Raw genomic sequence first — 10,094 nt, 5'->3', positions numbered from 1 at the left:
CCTCATGCAGTCCAAAGTGTGTTAAATCAGAGGCAAAAAGAGGAAAAAAGAGGAAAAAAATGGAAAAAAGAAGAAAAAGAGAGGTTGAAAAAGAAAAAGAAGAAGGGTGGTTAACAGACTAAGATGTTGGAATGTGGAATGATGATAACTTGATAGTGGAGGAGGACGGGTTTGAATACAATTTCTGTATGAACAGCAAGGAGGTGCCTTAAACATGTTTGTTTAGAGGTTGTTCAGTGCTGAACTGGGGCTTGTCAAGAAAATTAATCCACAAACATCAGAGGTTTATGTCCAAAAAGGGGACAGAGGAGTCCTTTTTACTTTATTCGAATAAAGGGAGAGGCCAGACCATGGGGCATTCCCCTGGGATCTCTCAAATTTTTCGAGGACACAGCCTCCTTTTTATCCTAATTTCCCTGCCGCATTTCCCTTCTCTTTCCCCATTGGCTGAGGGACTTGAGAGGTACAGACTTATCACCAAAGGGGTGTCGGGGACGGACAAAGGTCATACAGAGACTCCATCATCAGAAGGCATGAAAAGGGACTTTATTATTAGAAATCCACAGTTCTTATAGAAGCAATGGTGGACCTAAGACCTGACTGGCCTTTAGGAATTTTCTCTCACCTATTGGTCAAGAAGGGACAATTCCTTCTTGTAAACATCTTTGACAAACAGAGATTGCCTGCCAGGTGCAGAGATTGAGATAATAATTATTTTAATTCTTTCTCTGAGCTTTCTCACAGCTTCTCACAGCTTCCGAGGAAAATCCTGGGAGAGCTATGTCTCTCTTTGTTCAGAGGATATGTGATTACCACACAGACTTCCCGACATGCTTGATACCAAAGATTTCCCTCTAATGTATAACCCTCCCTTTTAATTTTTAATTCTTATGGAATTTAGGGTTTTTCCCCATTGTTTCTTTCATCTTTAAATATCCAATTTCATTTATCAGCAAACCAAAAGTTTATTTTTAAAAGCAAATATCCTTTTCCATTCATCAATCAGTGGAATCCTTCACATTGTTTCTTTTATCTATCAGTGCTAGTTTTATCTACCAGCAGACCCACAGCTTGTTTGTAAAGACAAATCCATCATTCCTCTCAGGTTCGGGAAGATCTAGCAGGACAAGCCCTCCTAGAAGGGGAAAGAAAATATGTTAATGGTTTGTCCAAATGCCTACAAAAGAAAAAAGAATGATAAGTGTGAAAAATGCATATTATATCATTGGCTCTTCGCAAAGGTTAAAATGAATACTATATGTGTTATGTTGGAAAGTTATGCTGAAGTGTTGTATTAATCTTTTTAAGTAGTGCGGTAAATATATTTTTGGGCTATAACATAATATTAAAATAGAAACTATGTGATGTAAGATACTTTTTGTAACAGGCTCAAGGAATAGATAACCAAGAAATTCTTTGCATAAAGATAACAGCAACAAGACACCAAGTCTCTAAGAGAAGAATTATTGCCTCCTTATTGGGACAATACAGACTTCTTCCAGACTTCGAGGAGCCAAAACATTGATTTACAAGATGGGGGGGGGGGGGAGCAGAAATTAAGGAGAAGACACCCTTTGTTTGAAAAGAATGTTTGAATCATGTATGCGATATATGAATATGCAAAAAGGCTATTGCTTCTAAGGGTTAATCCTTTGTTAGCAAGGTGTGCTTTTGTGACAGAGTGCAAAAGCATCCGGATGTCTGTAATTCTTTGCTTTTTATTGTCTTTTATTGTCCTAACTTCAATTGTCCAAATTCTTATTGTCCTAATTTTTATTACTATTTTATTACTATTAAAATTTTTAAAATTTTAACACAAGTGAATGGCGTTTTTCACAATAAGAGCACCTGTGGACACCAGGTTAAAGGTTGTCAAGGTTAGGAGGTGTTTGGCCACTCTCAAGCGAGCAGCAAGGTCTCGGAGGCTGGGGTAGGGGCTGATTTATGGGGGTGACCCGGTGCGGCAACTCCCAGTGTTCTCCCACCTGGTGGAGGCGGCGCAAGAAGCGATTAGTATGGGGCACCGCTGGGGGTTGGGAGCTGGCTTGGTTGTGCCAGGGTCCCCAAGGGCGAGGTGTTGCTGAATGTGCTCGCCAGCCTGGCGGTGGTGCTGGGTGCGGATCGTGTGGGCTTGCCGCTGAGGAGCAGGCTGGCTCAGCGGCAGAGCTGCCGGGGCGGCTCCCAGCCTGCCGAGGTCCCGAGTCCAGGATGGTAGCCTTGGCCCCGGCAAGTGGGTTGAGGGAGAGAGAGAGAGAAAGAGGGGTGGAAGGGAGGCGAGGCACAGCCCCAGGGTCCCTGAGCAGGTGGCTGTCTGCGAGTTTCTTCCTGCTCCTGGAGCGAGCCGGGGCCACTGCAGTGCAGTGGCGGCAGCGGAGGAAGGGAGAGGCATGGCGTTGAAGGCACTGCTGTGAAAATAGGGAGAGGCACCAGCACGAGAGATAAGATCAAGGCAGAGATAGCCTTAATCTCTCACTGGCTCTTCAACCCTCACAAAGTTGTTTATGTTAAAGCAAGATTTCTTTTTTCTTTCTGTTTCTTTCTTTTGTTTTTTCTTGCTGTTTGGTGGTGGTGGAGGGGGGGGAGGGGGGTGGTCTTTTGTTTTGAGGAATGGGTCTGTGATGCTAAAACAGTTATATGTTGCCCAGAGGGTAAAAAGCAATACTTGTGATTCATCTTGTGAAGAACACATTCACTCTCCTGTGAAATTTTTAAAAGGTTTAATAAAGGACAATAGGAGACAAAAGACAGTAAAGCAAAGATTATTTTCATTACATCAGCCTGTTGCATATTCATAGACCCTTATGCATATCCATAAACTAGTTTACATTTTCCAGGAACTATTTTACATGGCCCCTATTGTGGCTGGGTGTCCCCAATGCAGGAAATAAAGAGCCTTGACTCCGTAATTGCAAGAAGGCTGAACAAATGCTTTATTAAGCTATACTATACTATACTATACTATACTATACTATACTATACTATACTATACTATACCATACCATACCATACTATACTACTACTATACTAAAGAAAAACCGGTGACCCTTTCAGACAGTCACGACACAGCTTTGACCTAATTGGTCAATCAATCCAAACACCATCACCAGTGTCCAATTAAGAAATCCCTTTTGGTAAACAATCTCCATAACACATTCCACATGTGCCAAACAAGAGATGCAGCAAGTGAAGATGAGAGTTGTTTTTCTTCTTTCTCTGAGCTTTCTCACAGCCTTCCCCAGGAAAATCCTGGGAAAGTTGTGCCTGCTGCTCTCTGTGAAGCAAGCTGTGGCCACAGGCCCCTCCTTGGGTCCACCTTTTTAGAGCATGCGTGTTTCTTGGCTGTGGTTTTGGCTCCTTCTCCTTATAAAATACTTTCAATTATACTTATTTGTAACTGTTATCACTTTCCTTTTGTTTTACTATTTGGTCTTCTCTCAGTTCAGACAATTAACGGAGATTATCTGCTAGCCTTTGTGGCCATAACCCTACTCTGGGAGCAGTGGTGTGGGTGGATGTATGTCTGTGAGACCTCACTGTCTACCATGTGCTCTGCATGGGCATCTCTGTATGCATCCTCTTACAGGATGAAGGGCTCAGATTCATTCCTGGATCTCATCTACTACTGGAGTATCAAAATATTTGCTTTAAAAGTAGAGGTTGACCTGGTAGATAAAACCTTTTTCATAGCAGGTTTAGGTCAATCTCAATGTATTTGATCTTTGGGTTGGGGAAAAGAGGGTTAGCATAGGCGGCCCAGAAATGACAGAACAAAGCAGCCTACTTCCTCAATCTAGAACATGTGCCAGAAATCCATAACTAACCAAGTGTGGCATCCCATCCTTAAGGGAAGGGACCACCCAAACTTTGTAAATGCCTGTGGTCAAAAGGAATGACGAAAGTCAGAGGGACTGCAAAAACTCACAAAGTTTTATTAGTAAATTACACACTTGGCATGGGAATTGGTATGTGAGGCCCTGACCTGCTATATAAGCACATGGCAGTGGAGTTTGGATAAAGGAGTAAAATGAAAAGGAAGAGATAAAAAAAAGAGATTAATTAAAGAGGAAGAGAGAGAAAGAGAGAAAAAGACATCACCAGTCCTAGTTCCAGCATTGATCCAGCTGATGGGATGTCTAGAGTGCTGGGGATGCTGCCCAGGGTTGGTGGAGCTACCTTTTTATGTATAGGTTTCCCCATCCTGAAGATAGGTTTCTCAATTTCTATGCAAATTAGTCATCATGCGTAGTCTGTTCTTTCGGACCTTTCTGAAAATGGGTCAGAGGGCTTTGGGGATGTCATGAATGAGTGTTTCAGGGTTGCATTAAGAATCATCAGCAAAGGTATTGGCAAAAACATGTTTAATATAAAAGTGAAAGCACGACAAAGTTCCTTGGTAAGGTTCACTCTACTTCTTACTAGATGGTTAAAGCACACAGAAAAACAGCAAACAGAAGTCCAAAATCAATCCAAATTGAAATAAACCCAAAACTATGTAGGTGGAGGCAGCGGGGGCAAGAAAAGGATAGGAAAGGATAAGGATAAAAAGGAATATGGAAGACCCTCCTGTTGAGTCACAAGGTTCAGAGTAGACCCCCATGCTAAACTGAGCCCTGGACTGGACTTCACCAACAGTTTATGCCTAAAGGCCCAACAGCACTGCTTAGCCTTAACACTTAAACTCGAAAGAACTTAACAGTACTTAATTGATAACTTAAGTGTCCTGGTTTTAGCCAGGACAAGATTAGTTTTTTGCAGTAGCTGGGAGAGGATGTGGCTAGAACACAGACTTTATTCTATACCACTCACATCATTGCTGGGGGTGGGGGCCAAAGGGACTCTCTCTCTTCTGGGGAGAAGGGGTTCTTTCTGGTCAAGAAAACATGAGCTCTACTGTGAGAATTTTGCATCACCCTCTCTTTTGTATACTTTTGTTATTACTGTTGCTTTTACTGTTTGTTTTCTTATCTCTTTGCTATTTCCGGGAAATTGTTTTTATCTGAACCTGTGATCTTTATCTTTTGTTCCTCCAACTGTATTGAGGGGGGAGGGGAAGCAGTACATGGTTTTAGCAGGAGTACTAAATTGGGGAATACCATTCCTAAACCTTGTCACTTAAATTAAATAGCTTAGCAAAGGATTCATATAGACTTTACTATACCACAACAATAAGTCACAGGCCTAACTTACTTAAAAATATGAAGTACTTTAGAATCTAGGAGAGCAGCATTCCTGATTATCCTGGTTTTAAAGACAGGTATCTACCAAGGAAGGTGGGAACTCTCCCAAAATGGAAAAGATTACCCCCTCCCTCCAAATTATTATAACTTTGAAATTATGGGGCTTTCAGGCAAACATATGGGAAAATGAAGAGCAGTTCTTGACTAGAAAATATATATACATATCTATATAAATACAAACACACAACAACAATGGCAAAACCAAAAAACCAGAAAACCCAACAACCTTTTACTGCCAGTCAAGCAATTTCCCCTTTGGTGTAGTTACAATCACAACCGGGAGGGGGCGCTGTTGGCCAGGGTGGGTGCAGAAAGGCTGTGGTGCAGGGGCACACTGATGCAAGATCAGGACCTCCCTGGTGGAGATGGCTGCTCAGAGAGAGAGAGAGAAGGGTTGATTCTTGCAGCCACCCACGTGGGTGGTGATCAGTCTTCGGCACCGCTAACAGCAGCCAAAACATGCTGGGAAGGGAGGCAGGGCTTTATTGCGACATTGCACTACTGTACAGAGAAGAGGTCTGACAGGGTGTTGGTCCGGCTTTAGGCAGCCCTCCATGCAGCGGCTCTGGGTGTCACCAAAAATCGGGGAGAAAATAAAACTCTCTGGAACTATATTTGAAGTGATAAAGAATCAGGCATTACTTTATTTTCTGGCCATGATGGGACAATGAAAATATTCCAAACACACATGTTTTTGCAGGATTTTCCCTAAACTTTATTCAGTCAAAACCCAGAGATGCACTGTTTCAAAGTTCATTGGTCCAGAGTTGAGCAACCCCCAGAATTTAGTTTCCCATTGGATCTAAAGCTCCTCGCCTCTGATGCTAATTAGATCTTCATTCTTAGATTTTCTTCTAAGTCCTTTCCCGACTAGATGTTTTCAACTCTGCCAGAGGCGACATCTGAGGGTAGATGCACTTAGATGGCCGCTGGTGTTCCATTGATGTTCCGTTGATGGTCTTTTATCTTTCTGGGTATCTTTGGGCTACTCCTAGTCTGTTGCTATGTTAAGCCCATCTCCTTAGAGTGATGCTTCATCTCCTAAAAAAAACTAAAGAAAATTCTTTTCCCCAAGGCAAAGTCAAGTCAAGCCTAACTAGAGAGAAAAAAAAAAAAAATTAAAGTTATATTGTTTCCAACACGGGGAGAAGGGGATAAGGGACAACTCCTCCAGGCACCCAAATGGATTGCATTTGTCTCTCAGTGCTTCTCTCTTGTGAGCAATGGGCTCACAAGCTGACAGCAGGCAGAGCTCCACCCCAACATTGGAAAAAAAAATCCCTGCACAGGAGAGATCCAAGAAGAAGAAGAAGCACCACACAACCATCTCTGCTCCAGACCAGGCAAAGACTGCCCAAGCCCCAGCTAAGAAACTGCCAAAACCACTCGCTTCCCCCTCAGTCATCACTCCTAAACTCTTGTTTCTCTGGCTGGGCCGATAGCGTGGTATGTGGGAACATGGGGCCATTTTCTTTTGTTTCCTAATTGCTCCTATTTGTCCCTTGGGCAACCCCCTTTCCCGCATAGTCTTTCTTTCCAGTAGAAGATGGAAGAAAAGATTCCCTGAGGAAAAAAAATCAAAAATCCTGACCCCCAACACTGGTATGTTTGCTATAGCATATTCACACTCACATGCACACAGACATAAAAAGTCTGTACAAGGTACCTGTGAAAAATTCCCCTTAAGTTTAGTGAAATACTCACTTCGGATGCCTTTGCATCTTCTCAGCAGGAAAAGGGCTGAGCCTTGAGGAGTGGGGGGTATCAGACCAGGATCCATCAGTGTTGTCTAGGAATCCTGAGTATAGCAAACTTGACTGTTCACTGTCTCTGAGAGGCTGCACTCAGAAGGAGGTTGCTGGTCTCAGTCTGCTGCAGTCCAGGAGAGCTCAAAGGGTCTCACTTTGTACTGCTGTTTATAGGCTTACAAGACAGTTGGCTTTAGTTGGTAATTTTCCATCTGAGAGGAAAGATGTGTGCTAATGTCTTTATAAATAATTTGATGGGTGAAGGTATGAGTGTTAATGTCTTTGAAATGGGTCTTAATGGTTCTACTGACTTTAGGCAGCAGGTTTGTTGCAGAGGCCAGATAGCTTACTGCCTGAAACTAACAAGGGTCTTCACAAACCGGAGTTTCTGATCTTTGGGGTAAAGTGGCAGGTTCAAGGGGGAAAATGGGGTAGGCAGTCCGGGAACACTGTACCTTCCTAGTACCTCAGCCAATGGGGAAAGGAAGAGGGCAATGTGCATCTGGGAGTTTAGGATAAAAGGAGACTGCATTCTCAGAAACCTCAAGTGAGAAAACCCCATGGGTGTGTGCACCAGTAGATTCTCCCCCTATTCTCGAATAAAGTTGAAGGACTCCTCTGTCTCCTTTTTGGACATAAACCTCTGGCATAAGTGGATTTTTCTGACAACTGGGGGTACGGTCCGGGATCTTTCCACCATTAGGGGATGGCACATGGCAAGAGGAGCTGGAGGTGCGCCTCACCCAGTTTCAGTGACCAGCTCCTTTCAGTGCTGGCTGGCACTGGGTGATTGATTGGATACCTAAGACTGTCAAGGAGACACATGAGAGGAGGACCGGGGGGTCCGTGAAGGGGTCCGCGGGGAGAGGTGGACCAGGGGGTTCCATGAAGAGTCCATAGGAAAGGACTACTGGACATGGATTCCCAGAGGGGGCAGCAAAGTGTTATAAAGAACTATTGTTAAAAAAGAGGACTGCAATATGATATTGGCTTTCGCATTTATACATATTCATTTTTGCATTGATCATAAGTATTCAGATATCATATAATGTATACTTTTATTTAGCTGTTTGTCAGTATAACAAAATCTATAAGTTTAAGTACGTATAGTAGTGGGGTGAATATACTATATATTATAGGCCTTAGCTGAACACTAGGTGTTAAAATACCTCTATGTAACTAAACAAATGGTGTAAAGTGATCTTGTTGTTCCCCTTTCCATTGACTGAATCCTCCAAGTGATAAGATAATCATGGCACAAACCAGAGCACTGGAGGACAATTAGAGAATACCATGTTAAATTTAAGGAGGACATACTAAATACTTATCAGAGGATGTGAAACGGCAGGATTGCTATAGATACATATTATAATATTGGCTTTTTGCAAATATTAAAATTGATTGATATGTGAATTGTTAAAGTAACTGTTATAAAGATACAGTTTTCATTTCTGTTAATTAAGCTTAGTGAAATAGCTATGCTTGTGTTAAATCAGCACTCACCATCTGAAGACAGTGTGAACTGTGAAAAATGCATATTATATGGTTGGCTCTTCGCAAATATTAAAAGGAATACTATATGTGTTATGTTGGAAAGTTATGTTGTATTAACTTTGTAGTACTGTATTGATCCTTTTTAAGTAGTGTGGTAAATATAGTTTTAGGCTATAATATAATATTAAAATAGAAACTATGCGATGTAAGATACTTTTTCTAACTAGCTCAAGGAATGGATAATTAAGGAATTCTTCGCATAGAGATAACAGCAACAAGACACCAAAATCCCCAAGAGAGGAATTACTGCCTCCTTACCCGGAAGAACCAGACTACTTCCAAACTTTGAGGAGCCAAAACACTGATTTACAAGATGAGGGGGGAGCAGAAATTAAGGAGAAGACACCCTTTGTTTGAAAAGAATGTTTGAATCATGTATGAGATATATGAATATGCAAGAGGCTATTGCTTTTAAGGGTTAATCCTTTGTTAGCAAGGTGTGCTTTTGTGTGGCAGAGAGCAAAACTCACCTAGACATCTGTAATTCTTTGCTTTTTATTGTCTTAACTCTGATTGTCCAAATTCTTATTGCTCTAAATTTTATTATTATTTTTATAACTATTTTATTACTATTAAACTTTTAAAATTTTAAAACAAGTGATAGGTGTTTTTCACAGGACCAAGGCCCAAAAATTGGAGGTGATAAGAATGGACTAAAACAACGACCAAGGAATATGCATGCTCTAAAAAGGCAGACCCAAAGAAGAACCATGCTAAACAATTCTTGGAACATGTAAACTAGTTTCAGGTAAAAGTTTACGATGCATAAGGGTCTATGAATATGCAACAGGCTGATGTAATGGAAAAGGTATTTAAGGGCTAGCCCCGAAAAGAAGTGTGGTCTTGGCTGAGTGCCAAGATGCACCCAGCCATAATACCCTTTGCTTTATGGTCCTTGTCTCCTATTCTCCTTTATTAAACTTTTAAATTTTCACAGAATGGAGACACAAGAAAAAATAAAATATATTGACGTGACACACAGGATGTCATGCAGATAAGCCAGAGTGTGAAGAAGCCAAAAAAAGGAGTTCTCAAAACATCAGAACTCCACAAGAATGTTTGAATAATATATGAAACACATGAATATGCATGTACCTTAGCAATGTAAGGATGATAACACTGCCTGTATATACCAGCCTGTTCTTTGGCTGTTCGCCAGGAGCATGCCAGCACTGGACTTTTTGCCTCTTATTTTATCCCTTACTAAACTTTACAAAAATTCTTCAACTCCATTTTTCACACTATATAGTTTTTGGCTTTCACTATTATGTATTGGCTTTTGCAAATTATTATTAATCACAACGATTTTGATATAGTACAGTTTGTAATCACTTTTACATGCTTTTGATATAGTGTGATTTGTCACATTTTTGTGGCCAATGCCCTGGTCCCTGTGTAGCTCATAATTTCAGAACATCATTTATGGATGATATTTTAGCTTGTGGACATCCTGATTGTAAGAGCGTCGGGGGATTGCACAGTCGGGACAGACAGAGATGAGAGATCTCTGAAGCCAGGTCATGGAACTTGCGGTTTATTGCAAAGGGCGTGGGTG

Source organism: Agelaius phoeniceus, chromosome W (genome assembly GCF_051311805.1).
Source record: "Agelaius phoeniceus isolate bAgePho1 chromosome W, bAgePho1.hap1, whole genome shotgun sequence".
NCBI lineage: Eukaryota > Metazoa > Chordata > Aves > Passeriformes > Icteridae > Agelaius > Agelaius phoeniceus.
This window is presented reverse-complemented; position numbering follows the sequence as displayed.